Genomic DNA, 17,677 nt, shown 5'->3' with positions numbered 1-17,677 from the left:
CGGAATCGTCGCGCTTACCGAGCATCTACTCCACGGATACGAGTTTGCGGGAAGAGTTGCTTCTTCCCGCTCGCTTTGTACGCCGTAGCGAAATCTTATTGCTGGTCGTGTGCGGTTAAACGCGTACGAACCAGACAGAACAGTCCTCGACGTCTAAGCATCGCCATCGTCGATCTAGCGTCAGGGTGAATCGCGCGGTCTCTCGAGACCGCGCATCATAACATTTGGGAGAATAAGAACACGAGTATTTTGATCTTGTGGATTTTTGAACGGAGAGGAGGAGGAAGAAAAGGAGAGGCGGCGGCGTCGGGGGTTTACTCTCGCCTCCGTCGTTCTCTCGTACGCTTTACATAATAGCGTTAAACACAGCAGAGTGTCGCCGACCGGCTGAGCAAGACCGGCGGCAAATAAAATGGCACATACGAGCGTGTCGCGCGCGCGTCGGTGTTTCGGCATCGAACGCGCGCGCGCGCGAAAAAGAGCCAGCGACGAGTCTTCGGGCTCGCTCGCGAGTTACTCCCTTGCGAGTAACCGAACACGAAGCTCCCTGGTTGATCCTGCCAGTAGTCTCAAAGATTAAGCCATACATGTTTCAGTGCATGCCGAATTAAGGTAAAACCGCGAATGGCTCATTAAATCAGTTATGGTTCATTAGATTGTACCCACATTTACTTGGATAACTGTAGTAATTCTAGAGCTAATACATGCAAAACAGAGTCCCGACCAGTGATGGAAGGGACGCTTTTATTAGATCAAAACCAATCGGGGCGGGCGGCTCGCCGTTCGTCCACCGTTTATTTTGGTGACTCTGAATAACTTTGTGCTGATCGCACGGTCCTAGCACCGGCGACGCATCTTTCAAATGTCTGCCTTATCAACTGTCGATGGTAGGTTCTGCGCCTACCATGGTTGTAACGGGTAACGGGGAATCAGGGTTCGATTCCGGAAAGGGAGCCTGAGAAACGGCTACCACATCCAAGGAAGGCAGCAGGCGCGCAAATTACCCACTCCCGGCACGGGGAGGTAGTGACGAAAAATAACGATACGGGACTCATCCGAGGCCCCGTAATCGGAATGAGTACACTTTAAATCCTTTAACGAGGATCCATTGGAGGGCAAGTCTGGTGCCAGCAGCCGCGGTAATTCCAGCACCAATAGCGTATATTAAAGTTGTTGCGGTTAAAAAGCTCGTAGTTGAATCTGTGTCGCACACCGTCGGTTCACCGCTCGCGGTGTTTAACTGGCGTGATGTGGGACGTCCTACCGGTGGGCTTAGCCTCGCGAGGGGCGGCCCAACTAATATCCCGTCGCGGTGCTCTTTACTGAGTGTCGAGTCGGGCAGGTACGTTTACTTTGAACAAATTAGAGTGCTTAAAGCAAGCTACTTTCGCCTGAATACTGCGTGCATGGAATAATGGAATAGGACCTCGATTCTATTTTGTTGGTTTTTGGAACCCCGAGGTGATGAATGATTAATAGGGACAGATGGGGGCATTCGTATTGCGACGTTAGAGGTGAAATTCTTGGATCGTCGCAAGACGGACAGAAGCGAAAGCATTTGCCAAAAATGTTTTCATTAATCAAGAACGAAAGTTAGAGATTCGAAGGCGATCAGATACCGCCCCAGTTCTAACCATAAACGATGCCAGCTAGCGATCCGCCGAAGTTCCTCCGATGACTCGGCGGGCAGCTTCCGGGAAACCAAAGCTTTTGGGTTCGGGGGAAGTATGGTTGCAAAGCTGAAACTTAAAAGAATTGACGGAAGGGCACCACCAGGAGTGGAGCCTGCGGCTTAATTTGACTCAACACGGGAAACCTCACCAGGCCCAGACACCGGAAGGATTGACAGATTGATAGCTCTTTCTTGATTCGGTGGGTGGTGGTGCATGGCCGTTCTTAGTTGGTGGAGCGATTTGTCTGGTTAATTCCGATAACGAACGAGACTCTAGCCTGCTAAATAGGCGTACCTTATGGTATCGCGAAGGCCCCCGGCTTCGGCTGGCGGGTATTTACTACCAACGTACAAACAAATCTTCTTAGAGGGACAGGCGGCTTCTAGCCGCACGAGATTGAGCAATAACAGGTCTGTGATGCCCTTAGATGTTCTGAGCCGCACGCGCGCTACACTGAAGGAATCAGCGTGTGTTCCCTGGCCGAAAGGCCCGGGTAACCCGCTGAACCTCCTCGTGCTAGGGATTGGGGCTTGCAATTGTTCCTCATGAACGAGGAATTCCCAGTAAGCGCGAGTCATAAGCTCGCGTTGATTACGTCCCTGCCCTTTGTACACACCGCCCGTCGCTACTACCGATTAAATGATTTAGTGAGGTCTTCGGACTGGTGCGCGGCAATGTCTCGGCATTGCCGATGTTGCCGGGAAGATGACCAAACTTGATCATTTAGAGGAAGTAAAAGTCGTAACAAGGTTTCCGTAGGTGAACCTGCGGAAGGATCATTAACGTTCCGGAGGTCCTGCTCTGCGTCGAGAGTCCTCTCTTTTGGGAGAGACGCGTGCTCGCAGCAGTCGGCGACTGAATGGACGCGCTGAAAAGGCGCTCTCAGAGAAAAAGAAAATAACGGATTTGACGGAATTTGTTGTTGTGTTTTGATATAACGACGGACGCCGTCGCGCCTCTCTGACCGAAAGTAGTCGGCAAGCTGAGCAGCGCGCCCGGCGGTGTTCGACGACGATTCGGAGCGAGACGCTTCGCGATCACGCTCGTGTGTGTGCCATTCTCCGGCCACACACACACAGAGCGTCGATTCGGCGTTGAGCGCGAACCGGTGGTAACCTATGCCCGCGCACGCGTGTGTGCAGCACCCACGACGTTCGTCGACGCGCGCCCTCCCCGTTGTCGCGGGGCAGCGGTCAGCGTGCCGAGAACACACGGTGTGCGACCGCGAGTGCCGAGCGAGAGGACCCCCATATATTATTATAATATATATATAACACAGAGAAGGGATCGATGATATTTCGACCAATCTGTCAACTGTGTCGGTCCGACGGTTTCTTCAAAGAGCTCCCGCCCCGGCTCTCCCGTTGCGGGAGAGACGCTCCGAACGAGAAACACACAACTCTATCTTTGTGCCGTAGCCTTCCCTGGCGGGAGGCGGCGGTCCGCGCGGGTCCTCGGACGCGCGCGGACAGGCTGATCGAAGAGCCACCACGATTATTCTCTCTCTCTCGTCCGAGAGAAGAGACCACGATGGTTGAACGAGAAGCGCGTTTCTTCGCGAACGCAAAAATTTCGAACGATTACCCTGAACGGTGGATCACTTGGCTCGTGGGTTGATGAAAAACGCAGCTAATTGCGCGTCAACTTGTGAACTGCAGGACACATGAACATCGACATTTGAACGCACATTGCGGTCCACGGATACAATTCCCGGACCACGCCTGGCTGAGGGTCGTTTTAGTACCCCTAAACTGCTTGCGCCCGAAAAGCGCGCACGGCCACGACGTGGGCGACCAGAGAATGGCGCGCGCGTCGCCTGTGCCCTGTGCAACGCTTTCAATGGGCGTACGAGCAATCGTTGGACGTTCGCCCGAGGTGTCTGTGCCGCGCCGACCGGCCGCGGTGCAAATCCTTGCGTCGTTTGAAATGACACACCGAAATAATAATAATGAGGAGGAGAAGCGCACAAGCGTGTAAAACGTTGGCGAACGCGCGCCCAGAGAATGCTGCGCGAATTAAGAGGGGGAGCGTGTTTGTGTATCCAAGTCGTGTGTGTACGCGAGAGCCGAGGAGAAATGGGATGAGAGTAAGAGCGCGCGCGAAGAGAGCAACAAACGGCCAAAAAAAGGGTCAGGACGGTGAATGGCACCGCTTTCCCTAAAGCGGCGCGTGCGTCGTCGTCTCCCGAAAGTAGGTAGCGATTGTCTCACCGTCTCTCCTCTCCGTACATCACACAGACTGACCGGACTGCTCTCGCACTCTGTGCCGCGTCTCTTAGTGCGATAGCGCTCGCGCGTCTTATGCCGAGGCGCCCTTGCCCGCACACATAACGGTATTACGGAGAAATATACGGCGCGTCGTTGTCCGGCGGAGAGAGCATTCGTAATCCTTTACCTCTTTACGGAGAAGGGTCATGAATCGCGAGCCGACCGCGTGTCCGAGTCCACGAAATTTTCGTAAAGCGAAAAAAGGGGACCGGCGCGCCGCGTCGTGTACTCGTCGAATCGATTCCGCCCGAATTTCGTATATAAAAGAGAAGGGAGAGCCGAGAATCTCGAACCCCGCGATATATCGTCTCCATTACCACCAACGAGTGTGTGTGCGGTTAGCGCCCCGGCGATTTGCCTTCTCGCGTATTTCGTGTGCTGCCGCTGCTGCTCTCTCGTTCGACGCTCTCTCTCTCTCCCTCTTATAATATATATTATAGAGGAGAGACGACGATGAGCGACGCGGAGGAGGCAAACGGCTACGAAAACTCACTATGCGACGACCTCAGAGCAGGCGAGATTACCCGCTGAATTTAAGCATATTATTAGGCGGAGGAAAAGAAACTAACCAGGATTTCCTTAGTAGCGGCGAGCGAACAGGAAAGAGCCCAGCACCGAATCCCGCAGTTCCGCCGCAGGGAAATGTGGTGTTTGAGAGGATCCGCTTATCCCGAGGTGCCGCGTCGCGTCCAAGTCCATCTTGAATGGGGCCACTTACCCGTAGGGGGTGCCAGGCCCGTAGCGACCGGTGCGCGCCTCGGGAGGATCTCTCCTTAGAGTCGGGTTGCTTGAGAGTGCAGCTCTAAGTGGGTGGTAAACTCCATCTAAGGCTAAATACGACCACGAGACCGATAGCGAACAAGTACCGTGAGGGAAAATTGAAAAGAACTTTGAAGAGAGAGTTCAAGAGTACGTGAAACCGTTCAGGGGTAAACCTAAGAAACCCAAAAGATCGAACGGGGAGATTCATCGCAGCGGCGCTGGCTTCGCGTCGGTCGGCGATGTCCCGCGGAGTCCTTGCGGCTCGCGCGCGGGCACGCTACCGTGCGCCGACGTCCGGCGCTCGTCGTCGTGCACTTCTCCCCAAGTAGAACGTCGCGACCCGCTAAGTGTCGGTCTACGGCCCGGGTGCGGTGTCTGTCGCGTCGCCGGAAAAACGGCACGCGACAAACCCTCGGTCGCTCGGCCGGCTGCTCGGTGGTACGCGCAAGGTATCAGGCCGCACTATTCACGGTGCGTCGAGACCGTCGAAAGCGCGCCACTGTACTCGGAGGTTACGGACTTCGCGCTGTTTCCGGTCCTGGCCCGCTGTTGGTTACAGTACGGTACACCTTCGACAGGCCTGCGAACGTCTCCCGCGGTCTCGCGGGAGACCGATACCGGTCAGCGACGCTACTGCTTTGGGTACTCTTAGGACCCGTCTTGAAACACGGACCAAGGAGTCTAACATGTACGTGAGTCATTGGGACTTGTCGCGAGACCTAAAGGCGTAATGAAAGTGGAGGTCGGCCCTGGCCGTCGACCTAGGGAGGATGGGCCGCGTCGCGATGCGGCCTCGCACTCCCGGGGCGTCTCGTTCTCATCGCGAGAAGAGGCGCACCCAGAGCGTACACGTTGGGACCCGAAAGATGGTGAACTATGCCTGGTCAGGACGAAGTCAGGGGAAACCCTGATGGAGGTCCGTAGCGATTCTGACGTGCAAATCGATCGTCGGAACTGGGTATAGGGGCGAAAGACTAATCGAACCATCTAGTAGCTGGTTCCCTCCGAAGTTTCCCTCAGGATAGCTGGCACTCGGCCGTTCCGCACGGAACGCGCGCGAGTCTCATCTGGTAAAGCGAATGATTAGAGGCCTTGGGGCCGAAACGACCTCAACCTATTCTCAAACTTTAAATGGGTGAGATCTCTGGCTTTCTTGAATTATGAAGCCACGAGCATCTTCGGATCAGAGTGCCAAGTGGGCCATTTTTGGTAAGCAGAACTGGCGCTGTGGGATGAACCAAACGCAGAGTTAAGGCGCCCAACTCGACGCTCATGGGACACCATGAAAGGCGTTGGTTGCTTAAGACAGCAGGACGGTGGCCATGGAAGTCGGAATCCGCTAAGGAGTGTGTAACAACTCACCTGCCGAAGCAACTAGCCCTGAAAATGGATGGCGCTGAAGCGTCGAGCCTATACTCTGCCGACAGCGGCAAGTGGGGCGGCAACCGGGAGCGGGCGTTAGTCTTCTCTCGCGTCGTCACGAAGCCCTGACGAGTAGGAGGGTCGCGACGGTGAGCGCAGAAGGGTCTGGGCGCGAGCCTGCCTGGAGCCGCCGTCGGTGCAGATCTTGGTGGTAGTAGCAAATACTCCAGCGAGGCCCTGGAGGACTGACGTGGAGAAGGGTTTTGTGTGAACAGCCGTTGCACACGAGTCAGTCGATCCTAAGCCCTAGGAGAAATCCTATGTCAATGACGGCGTACAATATACTCGAGTGTCGAGAAATAATAATAAATATTATACGAAAGAAACACGCCCGTCGGGCGAAAGGGAATCCGGTTCCTATTCCGGAACCCGGCAGCGGAACCGCATACAATTCGGGCCCTCGTAAGAGTGTTCGTCGGGGTAACCCAAAATGACCTGGAGACGCCGTCGGGAGATCCGGGAAGAGTTTTCTTTTCTGTATAAGCGTTCGAGTTCCCTGGAAACCTCTAGCAGGGAGATAGGGTTTGGAACGCGAAGAGCACCGCAGTTGCGGCGGTGTCCGGATCTTCCCCTCGGACCTTGAAAATCCAGGAGAGGGCCACGTGGAGGTGTCGCGCCGGTTCATACCCATATCCGCAGTAGGTCTCCAAGGTAAAGAGCCTCTAGTCGATAGAATAATGTAGGTAAGGGAAGTCGGCAAATTGGATCCGTAACTTCGGAATAAGGATTGGCTCTGAGGAGCGGGGCGTGTCGGGCTTGGTCGGGAAGCGGGTCTGGCTGACGTGCCGGGCCTGGGCGAGGTGAACGGTCGGCTTTCTCGCGCCGGTCCCGGGATCCGAGCTCGGTCCCGTGCCTTGGCCTCCCGCGGATCTTCCTTGCTGCAAGGCTTCCGTGGCGGCGCGAGCCGTCGTGGTCGTCCTCTTCGGCCGCCATTCAACGCTCTGCTCAGAACTGGCACGGACTAGGGGAATCCGACTGTCTAATTAAAACAAAGCATTGCGATGGCCCTCGCGGGTGTTGACGCAATGTGATTTCTGCCCAGTGCTCTGAATGTCAACGTGAAGAAATTCAAGCAAGCGCGGGTAAACGGCGGGAGTAACTATGACTCTCTCGGGGGAGTAACTATGACTCTCTCGGGGGAGTAACTATGACTCTCTCGGTCCTCAAAGCAACACGCCGCGATGGTACTTAGAGAGAGTCGTAATTGGGTCGTGATGCGCCAACGAAGTCCTCTAGTAAGGACCTTTAGCCTCTCACGTCCAAGTTGTACCCCACCTCCTCGTGGTCACTCCCGGGCAACGTCCCCACCATAGCAAGACGGTACGGTGGGCGACGGCTAACGGGTGTACAGCGCCGATCAAATTAGCACGCTCGGAACTCGCCAAGCTGGCGCATCAGGAATAACTTGTTAGGCCTGTCATTGGCCGAAAAGGCGAAGCGAAAAAAGGAATCAAATGGCGTAAGCCATCATGGGGGAACAGATTATTCTGTGAAAAAGGGAAATTGCTGTCCCAGAATTGGGAAACTAACCCCCAGCTCGCCTTTTCTCTTTTTCCAAGCCGGCTCTTTGTAGTCCGGGTATACCTTGTGCAATCAGACACCAAAGAAACCATCGGGGTGAGGAGCAGCCTAGAGTGCCCAGAGTTTGTTTGCGGAAATCAAAAGCAACACACCGCAAACTAATTTATAACCGTCGGGGTGAGGTGCAGCCCACGATTGCCCGACCGTCGTCTTGGCTCCAGGCGACGGTCTATTCAGGAGCAAATATGGATAGTGAAATAGAAAAAGCCTCGGAGGCGGACGACCCCGAGAACGCTTCTGGCGGGGCGGACGCTGCCTAAGTAGCGAAAAGGCGAGGAAGCGCGAGCAGCGCCCGAGTCCCAGGGGCGCCGTCGGACGGGCGATGGGACCCAATACCCATTCGGGTTACCCAGCCCTTGACCATCCAAGGAAGTACAGATGCAGTCATGGACTGCCCAAAATGTTTGGAGAACAGTAGAAGTATCAGTTGCATTGGTGCAAAGCAGCTGAACGCACACTTTCTAGAACAACATCCAGATGTGCATGTCAATTGGGAGTGCGAGAAATGTCGGGAAGTCTTTCCGAAAATCCATTCATGGCGCTGTCATTACCCTAAGTGCAGGGGTAAAAAGGTCAATTTAGCGGCCGAGTACAAATGCGAGAACTGTAAGTTGAGCTTCGAATCAAGGATTGGGCTCTCGCAACATGAAAGGTTTGCTCACCCGAAAATAAGGAATACAAAGAGAGCAGCCGAGGCTAAAAAACCAGCCGAAAAGAGTGGCAGAAAGTTAACCGTGTGGACTGCGGATGAGATGGAACGGCTCGAACAACTCAATCTAAGGTTCCAAAACAAGCGAAACATTAACATCAGGTTGATGGAATTTTTCCCGGGTAAAACCAATAAGCAAATAAGCGATGCAAGACGTCGACTGAAACCGGCCGTTGTACCGGCCCCACAACCTGATGTAGCTCCACGGCAGCCAGAATTGGCTGCTGTAGTCGAGGTTCCTAGAACGCAGAACGAATCTCCGGCGCGAAGTGCAGCGCCGGAGCAATTATCCTTTGAAGGCGAGGATTGGAGAGAGAGTGTGCTGGCGGAAATCGAAGCGGAAAGTGAACTGAAAGGCGTATGGGCAACCATGGTTGCAAGACTGGTCTCGTTAGCAAGTAAAAGAACGACCAGTGAGGATATTGACTTGCTATGCGACAAGATAACAGAATGCCTGAATAAAAACAAGGGAGTACATAAAGATTCCAGAAAACGTAGGAATCGAAAAACCAAAAGCCGTCCGCCAAACAGGATGGAGAAGAGGCGCTTCGCCTTTGCAAAATGCCAGGAGCTAATGAATAACTGTCCAAGGAAGCTGGCAGATGCCGTGGCCGCCAATGACCTATCGCTTATACAATTGCGTTAATCGCCCGAGATGGCGAAAATTAAAGAATTGTACACCAATCTATGGGGTTCGCCCGGCCCCCAGCAAGAACCAATCGGTGTTGCAGACGCCGAGGTTCCGCTGAGAGATATCTTCCTACCAATAAAGCCAAAGGAAGTGCAGGACAAAATCAGACGCATTGCCAACTCTTCAGCTGTTGGTTTAGATAAGATTGAAAAGGCTGACTTGAAAGGAAAAGGCATCAGTATTGTTTTGGCTAAGTTCTTCAATCTCCTGCTCCTAAAAGAGGCTTATCCAATAGCTTGGAAGCAGAATCGCACTACCCTTATACCTAAAGCGAGTAAAGATCTCTCGGATGTTAAAAACTGGAGGCCTATAACTATCTCCTCAATGTTAAGCAGAATATTTTCATCGCTGCTGGACCGTCGCATACGCGAGGTCATTCAACAGACGCTAAGACAGAAAGGCTTTACTAAAGAGAATGGCTGTTTTACGAACACTAGACTACTCAGTGCAGCCATTAGTGAAGCAAAAGCGTCGGGCGGTGTTTTTACCGTCCTGGATATATCGAAAGCATTCGATACTATCCCACACAAGGCCATCTATTGGGCATTAATGAGAAAAGAAATCCCGGCCAAAGTGGCAAATTACATCGTGAACATGTACAGTGGTTGCAAGAAAACTATAAAGGCTAGAAGTGACGGGGTGCCGATCGAATTAAAGAGAGGTGTCAAGCAAGGCGATCCCCTGTCACCCACCTTGTTTAACTTGGTGATTGAGCCTATAATTGAAATGGTGCAAGAAAACACCGTAGGTTTTAAAGTCGAGGAGCGCAATTTGGCAGCAATGGCATTCGCTGATGATATGGTACTCTTAGCACAAGACCGACAAACGTCCATCGGTCAGATCAACTCGGTCTATACCGAGCTAAGAAAGCGTGGTATGGCGCTTTCTATTGAGAAATGCTTCGCCTTCGAGTACGTACCAAGACCAAAAACCTGGTACATTAGAGACCCGGAGATGGTCGTAAGAGGAACCCCGATTCCATATGGAGAACCAGATAAAGCCTTTAGATATCTAGGTGCAACAGCCACACCTTGGAGAGGCCTGATCGAGGGTTCAGAGCTCCATACGATTCAGGGAGTCATAGAGAGGGTGAAGGCGCTCCCTATTAAGCCAATGCAGAAGATACTTCTGTTGCGCACGTACCTGCTGCCCAGATTCACCTATGGGTTGGTAATGCGTCCGCCATCCAAAGAGACGCTGAAAAACATTGACATAGCTATTAGAAGCGGTGTTAAACAGATCTTACATCTGCATGAAACCACAAATAGTGCCTTCCTATACACGCCTATGAAGGAAGGGGGACTTGGTCTTCTCGAGACACTTCCCATGGTCTATCTGGCAGCACTCAGGAACGCCGCGAAAGCGGCCGCATCTGACGATATACTCGTCCGAAAAGTTATCTGTAATGAAGCATCGCAAAAAGTGCACAAGTCTTACGCTGCAGCGCTGCGACTATCTTGGCCAGCGTCCATCAAGCAGATAGAGGAAAGGAAGAGACAAATTAAGAACAATTACATGCAGGAGTGGGCGCAATTAATTGCGCAAGGACAAGGGGTCCAAGACTTTGGCCAAGAACCACTCAATATGCATGGCTATCTCGTAGCAATCTGTTACGCTCCTCGCGTCTTATAGACGCGATTAAAATGCGAACCAACACTTATCCTACACGTATGACTATGCGAAGAGCGCACGATAATGTAGACACCGTCTGCCGGGCTTGTGGCGAGGCAGACGAGACATTAGGTCATATACTTGGTCAATGTAGTGCAACCAAGACAAAACGCATAAAGCGTCATAATGAGATAGATGATCATGTGATAACTCTTCTCTTTCGTACTCGTCTTCACATTCACTTCCTGTACCTTTTCAATCACGCTCTTTTCAACATTTTTCGCACTCACGCTCGCATAGCTCATTCCGCTTCCGCCGTAGGCTAAATACCGATTCGCTCGACGCATACACTCATCCAGTTTCCCCTGTATTCTCTCATTCTTGCACAACATTTTCATCATCTGTTCCTCATATTCTCCCACAATGTCCAGTATTTTCTCACTCGCACTCTTTGAAATTTTGTTTGTCTCCGTAAACAGAAATTTACGGAGCCTCGCACAAATTACTCTCATGCACGCTATCTCACTCACTTCCGCAACGCTCTCATTCTCCCCCTCATTCACTCGTTTTCGCTTCGCACTCACACTCACATCACTCGCCTTGCTCGTCACACTATTACTCCTGTTTCTTCCACACTTTTCCGCGTCTCCAGGAGCTAAGAACTCCTTGTTAGCGTCCTCCGTTCCTTTTCCTTCTACGGCCTTTGGCGCGCTGGGGCCAGGAAAAACGAATACCTCGTCGGCCTCTCTCAGAATCCTTGTGCCATGCGGCCTTGCCGTCCTCCTCTCAGCTGGGGAGTCGTACGCCTCTACGCCCTGCTCCAGCGGAGTTGAGCAAGGCCTGCCCGCTCCTCCAGCCACCATCATTTTGGCAGACGGCGGCGATCTGGGAATGGACTCCCTTCTCTCAAAAGGGTCCAGTTCCTTATCCTTCTCTTTATCCATTTTTTGTGCCATTGTCGTCGTCGTGTATCTCTGTTTTAATGTATTTGTTTGTAAATTTTTCTCCATAATAAGTCCCACGATTCTGGCGAGTTGCAAGGTCCACTCAGGCAGAGCCCCCAGTACCCGAGTAAGGCGACTTATTTACCGCAGGGTTGCGCCAGGTGCCCTACGGGAATCGTTCACGGCCGTGTACCACCCCCACGACCATGCAGCCCTCGGCACGCTGTCTCCCACCTTGGCTTCGGGGTTCCGCTATAACACACCCCACGTCCAACAGCGGCTCAGCTCTGGGTGTTGTGCTGGTTGGTTGACCTGTGGGTCCGCATTTATTTCTTCCCACATGCACTCTCATATTGCGGTTATGGCATTGCCTGATGTTCGGCTGCCGAGTGTGCATGCGGCGCCAACACCACTTAGCCGTTGTGCTAGAAGCACAACGTTACCAGCGAGACCACGAGGAGGTAGGCATTGACAAGACGCAAGGTAGGCTATACGTTAGGCATCTTGCGCCCGCAGCACTCCCTCCCTGCCGAATCCAAAGGGCACGTGAGAGGCTGAAGGACCTAACGAGAGGTCTGCATCGCATCAACGACCCAACCATAAGCCACCCCAGACCCCGGGCTTACCTGCTCAGCATCTCCTGCGCGATGCAAGATTAGCAAAGCAGTGACACCCGGGCGTCCTCATGGGTGGCATGGTTATTTCGGAGGAGGGAGCGCCACAAAGTGACCACACCCCTGACTCAGGAGCTATGATGTTATTTACTCCGGCGTGTTACTTTGAGAAGACAAGTCTCCTCGCGGCGTGTTACCCCGAGAAACAGGGCAGGCATAGGAGCTCCAGGCAGCGTTCTGCTTACCGCATAATGTCCCGCAAAGCGCTGCTCGCACAGCGCCCCGCGAAACGCACATTTAAATCGGCCCGCACCGTTCCGCGCAGAGCCCAAGTGTCAACGCGGCGTGTTGCTTTTAAATCGGACAAAGTCCGACCGCGGCGTGTTGCTTTCTAAATTCGGACAAAGTCCGAAGGCGGTATCGCCTTGTCCAGGCAACGAAGACCCGCCGAATCGGACCCTGCGCCGGGAGCCAGCGAGACGCCGAGCCTCACAGCAAGATGCAGTGTCGCGAGAACAGCGTTTTGCTTCGCCTGCTGTCGCGGGGTCAGCATTTTGCTTAGCCCGGTGTCGCAGGGTCAGCGTCACGCTTAGCGCACAGCGACATATGCCAGGATGGTCGTGGCATATTCGTGGCGTCCGAGTATACGTGCTCGCAATAGGTGGTAGGTGCTGAGTTAATGCACGTTGGTCGTCATAGTACATAGAAATAGAAATTTCTCTTGGAGAAGAGCGGCAAAAGCAAAATAAACGAAAATGACGAAAATTTTCTCATAAAAAAAGGCCAGACGCGCGGTGTTATGTGAACACCATGCGCCTTGGCCATTCAGCACTTTGCTCATCACTGCAGGAGGTATTACCACGGTGGCGAGCTCAATGCTCTTTGAATGCTCCGTCGAACTCGAGACCGGCCAGGGATGAGCCTTGCAGTCACCGACTGTGGATACCTCGTCCTTTTCGGGAACCACAGTGGGACGCATCGGCCCTTTTAAAACATACGTTTTCGCTTAGCCAGTCAGGAGCTCGTGCCTAGGAGCATTCAGGTTCAGAGGGGTATACCTCTCCGAGGCCGGCAGGCAAGCCATGCCATCAGGATTTCGGTATTCACCCCTCCTACCAGTTTTTGGTCCGTGTCAATCTACGGTCCTTCTGGACCCAGTTGCCAGCTCTTCTCCAGCTGCAGCATTGGTTGCAGCATATCCTCATTAGCCACTTTGTGCGCATCTTGCCGCTTAGCCCGGCGAATCGCCGACGCCGGCATCAGTTAGTTATCCCTGTTCTAGTATGATGGATTGAACACTTGGGCTCCCGCAAAAGCGGCGCCTTCCCACGATACAAAGAGGAGCTCATATGCCCACCCCGCCCCTGGTGCAACATTGCAGCCGAGACAAGAGGCATGGCCACCTTGCCAGTAGATAGGGACAGTGGGAATCTCGTTAATCCATTCATGCGCGTCACTAATTAGATGACGAGGCATTTGGCTAAACCTGCGCCCGCGTAGCGGGCGGACTTCCCGGAGTAGGTCTCCAGTAACCGTGTCGGATCATTCACCCGCTTAGATGAGTGTAAATGGGTAAAACATTATTAAATTAGATAAATAAATAAATAAGCAAATAAATTATTATTATAAGTTAATACAGCAATAAACGTGCCAGGGCTCGGCTCGCCGCGGTGGCGGGAATCACTTCCGCTTCTCCCACGTTGTTCTCCCAATCCAACCTGCTAACCTAAACGTGATAAAGCAAATCCTGAGTGCTGCCAGATAGACCATGGAAAGTGTCTCGAGAAGACCAAGTCCCCCTTCCTTCATAGGCGTGTATAGGAAGGCACTATTTGTGGTTTCATGCAGATGTAAGATCTGTTTAACACCGCTTCTAATGGCTATGTCAATGTTTTTCAGCGTCTCTTTGGATGGCGGACGCATTACCAACCCATAGGTGAATCTGGGTAGCAGGTACGTGCGCAACAGAAGTATCTTCTGCATCGGCTTAATAGGGAGCGCCTTCACCCTCTCTATGACTCCCTGAATCGTATGGAGCTCTGAACCCTCGATCAGGCCTCTCCAAGGTGTGGCTGTTGCACCTAGATATCTAAAGGCTTTATCTGGTTTTCCATATCGGGGTTCCTCTTACGACCATCTCCGGGTCTCTAATGTACCAGGTTTTTGGTCTTGGTACGTACTCGAAGGCGAAGCATTTCTCAATAGAAAGCGCCATACCACGCTTTCTTAGCTCGGTATAGACCGAGTTGATCTGACCGATGGACGTTCGTCGGTCTTGTGCTAAGAGTACCATATCATCAGCGAATGCCATTGCTGCCAAATTGCGCTCCTCGACTTTAACACCTACGGTGTTTTCTTGCACCATTTCAATTATAGGCTTAATCACCAAGTTAAACAAGATGGGTGACAGGGGATCGCCTTGCTTGACACCTCTCTTTAATTCGATCGGCACCCCGTCACTTCTAGCCTTTATAGTGGTCTTGCAACCACTGTACATGTTCACGATGTAATTTGCCACTTTGGCCGGGATTCCTTTTCTTATTAATGCCCAATAGATTGCCTTGTGTGGGATAGTATCGAATGCTTTCGATATATCCAGGACGGTGAAAACACCGCCCGACGCTTTTGCTTCACTAATGGCTGCACTGAGTAGTCTAGTGTTCGTAAAACAGCCATTCTCTTTAGTAAAGCCTTTCTGTCTTAGCGTCTGTTGAATGACCTCACGTATGCGACGGTCCAGCAGCGATGAAAATATTCTGCTTAACATTGAGGAGATAGTTATAGGCCTCCAGTTTTTAACATCCGAGAGATCTTTACTCGCTTTAGGTATAAGGGTAGTGCGATTCTGCTTCCAAGCTATTGGACAAGCCTCTTTTAGGAGCAGGAGATTGAAGAACTTAGCCAAAACAATACTGATGCCTTTTCCTTTCAAGTCAGCCTTTTCAATCTTATCTAAACCAACAGCTGAAAAGTTGGCAATGCGTCTGATTTTGTCCTGCACTTCCTTTGGCTTTATTGGTAGGAAGATATCTCTCAGCGGAACCTCGGCGTCTGCAACACCGATTGGTTCTTGCTGGGGGCCGGGCGAACCCCATAGATTGGTGTACAATTCTTTAATTTTCGCCATCTCGGGCGATTGACGCAATTGTATAAGCGATAGGTCATTGGCGGCCACGGCATCTGCCAGCTTCCTTGGACAGTTATTCATTAGCTCCTGGCATTTTGCAAAGGCGAAGCGCCTCTTCTCCATTCTGTTTGGCGGACGGCTTTTGGTTTTTCGATTCCTACGTTTTCTGGAATTTTATGTACTCCCTTGTTTTTATTCAGGCATTCTGTTATCTCGTCGCATAGCAAGTCAATATCCTCACTGGTCGTTCTTTTACTTGCTAACGAGACCAGTCTTGCAACCATGGTTGCCCATACGCCTTTCAGTTCACTTTCCGCTTCGATTTCCGCCAGCACACTCTCTCTCCAATCCTCGCCTTCAAAGGATAATTGCTCCGGCGCTGCACTTCGCGCCGGAGATTCGTTCTGCGTTCTAGGAACCTTGACTACAGCAGCCAATTCTGGCTGCCGTGGAGCTACATCAGGTTGTGGGGCCGGTACAACGGCCGGTTTCAGTCGACGTCTTGCATCGCTTATTTGCTTATTGGTTTTACCCGGGAAAAATTCCATCAACCTGATGTTAATGTTTCGCTTGTCTTGGAACCTTAGATTGAGTTGTTCGAGCCGTTCCATCTCATCCGCAGTCCACACGGTTAACTTTCTGCTACTCTTTTCGGCTGGTTTTTTAGCCTTGGCTGCTCTCTTTGTATTCCTTATTTTCGGTTGAGCAAACCTTTCATGTTGCGAGAGCCCAATCCTTGATTCGAAGCTCAACTTACAGTTCTCGCATTTGTACTCGGCCGCTGGATTGACCTTTTTACCCCTGCACTTAGGGTAATGACAGCGCCATGAATGGATTTTCGGAAAGACTTCCCGACATTTCTCGCACTCCCAATTGACATGCACATCTGGATGTTGTTCTAGAAAGTGTGCGTTCAGCTGCTTTGCACCAATGCAACTGATACTTTCTACTGTTCTCCAAACATTTTGGGCAGTCCATGACTGCATCTGTACTTCCTTGGATGGTCAAGGGCTGGGTAACCCGAATGGGTATTGAGTCCCATCTCCCGTCCGACGGCGCCCTTGGGACTCGGGCGCCGCTCGCGCTTCCTCGCCTTTTCGCCACATAGGCAGCGTCCGCCCCGCCAGAAGCGTTCTCGAGGTCGTCCGCCTCCGAGGCTTTTTCTATTTACTATCCATATTTGCTCCTGAATAGACCGTCGCCTGGAGCCAAGACGACGGTCGGGCAATCGTGGGCTGCGCCCCACCCCGACGGTTATAAATTAGTTTGCGGCGTGTTGCTTTCGATTTCCGCAAACAAACTCTGGGCACTCTAGGCTGCTCTTCACCCCGATGGTTTCTTTGGTGTCTGATTGCACAAGGTATACCCGGACTACAAAGAGCCGGCTTGGAAGAAGAGAAAAGGCAAGCTGGGGGTTAGTTTCCCAATTCTGGGACAGCAATTTCCCTTTTTCACAGAATAATCTGTTCCCCCATGATGGCTTACGCCATTTGATTCCTTTCTTCGCTTCGCCTTTTTGGCCGATGACAGGCCTAACAAGTTATCCCTGATGCGCCAGCATGGCGAGTTCCGAGCGTGCTAATTTGCTCGGCGCTGTACACCCGTTAGCCGTCGCCCACCGTACCGTCTTGCTATGGTGGGGACGTTGCCCGGGAGTGACCATGAGGAGGTGGGGTACAACTTGGACGTGAGAGGCTGAAGGTCCTTACTAGAGGACTTTGTTGGCGCATCACGACCCAACTACGACTCTCTCTAAGTACCATCGCGGCGTGTTGCTTTGAGGACCGAGAGAGTCATAGTTACTCCCCCGAGAGAGTCATAGTTACTCCCCCGAGAGAGTCATAGTTACTCCTGCCGTTTACCCGCGCTTGCTTGAATTTCTTCACGTTGACATTCAGAGCACTGGGCAGAAATCACATTGCGTCAACACCCGCGAGGGCCATCGCAATGCTTTGTTTTAATTAGACAGTCGGATTCCCCTAGTCCGTGCCAGTTCTGAGCTGAGTGTTGAATGGCGGCCGAAGAGGACGACCACGACGGCTCGCGCCGCCACGGAAGCCTTGCAGCAAGGAAGATCCGCGGGAGGCCAAGGCACGGGACCGAGCTCGGATCCCGGGACCGGCGCGAGAACGCCGACCGTTCACCTCGCCCAGGCCCGGCACGTCAGCCAGACCCGCTTCCCGACCAAGCCCGACACGCCCCGCTCCTCAGAGCCAATCCTTATTCCGAAGTTACGGATCCAATTTGCCGACTTCCCTTACCTACATTATTCTATC

At 52.4% G+C, this 17,677-nt stretch overlaps 2 non-coding genes and 1 pseudogene across 2 annotated transcripts; all 3 read left to right on the top strand.

Moving 5' to 3' along the window:
* The first annotated feature begins 544 nt into the window (after positions 1-544).
* Positions 545-2,455, top strand: LOC114930944 (small subunit ribosomal RNA). The gene has a single exon (XR_003819574.2). It is a non-coding gene; the product is annotated as a small subunit ribosomal RNA (ribosomal RNA).
* Positions 2,456-3,254: 799 nt separating this feature from the next.
* On the top strand, positions 3,255-3,408 carry LOC146719560 (5.8S ribosomal RNA). Its single transcript, XR_014926482.1, has one exon. It is a non-coding gene; the product is annotated as a 5.8S ribosomal RNA (ribosomal RNA).
* A 1,055-nt stretch (positions 3,409-4,463) lies between these two features.
* On the top strand, positions 4,464-6,792 carry LOC146719559 (large subunit ribosomal RNA; annotated as a pseudogene).
* The last annotated feature ends 10,885 nt before the right edge of the window (positions 6,793-17,677 follow it).

The sequence above is a fragment of the Nylanderia fulva genome, unplaced genomic scaffold, assembly GCF_048542155.1.
Source record: "Nylanderia fulva isolate GAGA-0341 unplaced genomic scaffold, ASM4854215v1 Scaffold945, whole genome shotgun sequence".
Classification (NCBI taxonomy): Eukaryota; Metazoa; Arthropoda; class Insecta; order Hymenoptera; family Formicidae; genus Nylanderia; species Nylanderia fulva.
This window is presented reverse-complemented; position numbering and strand designations above follow the sequence as displayed.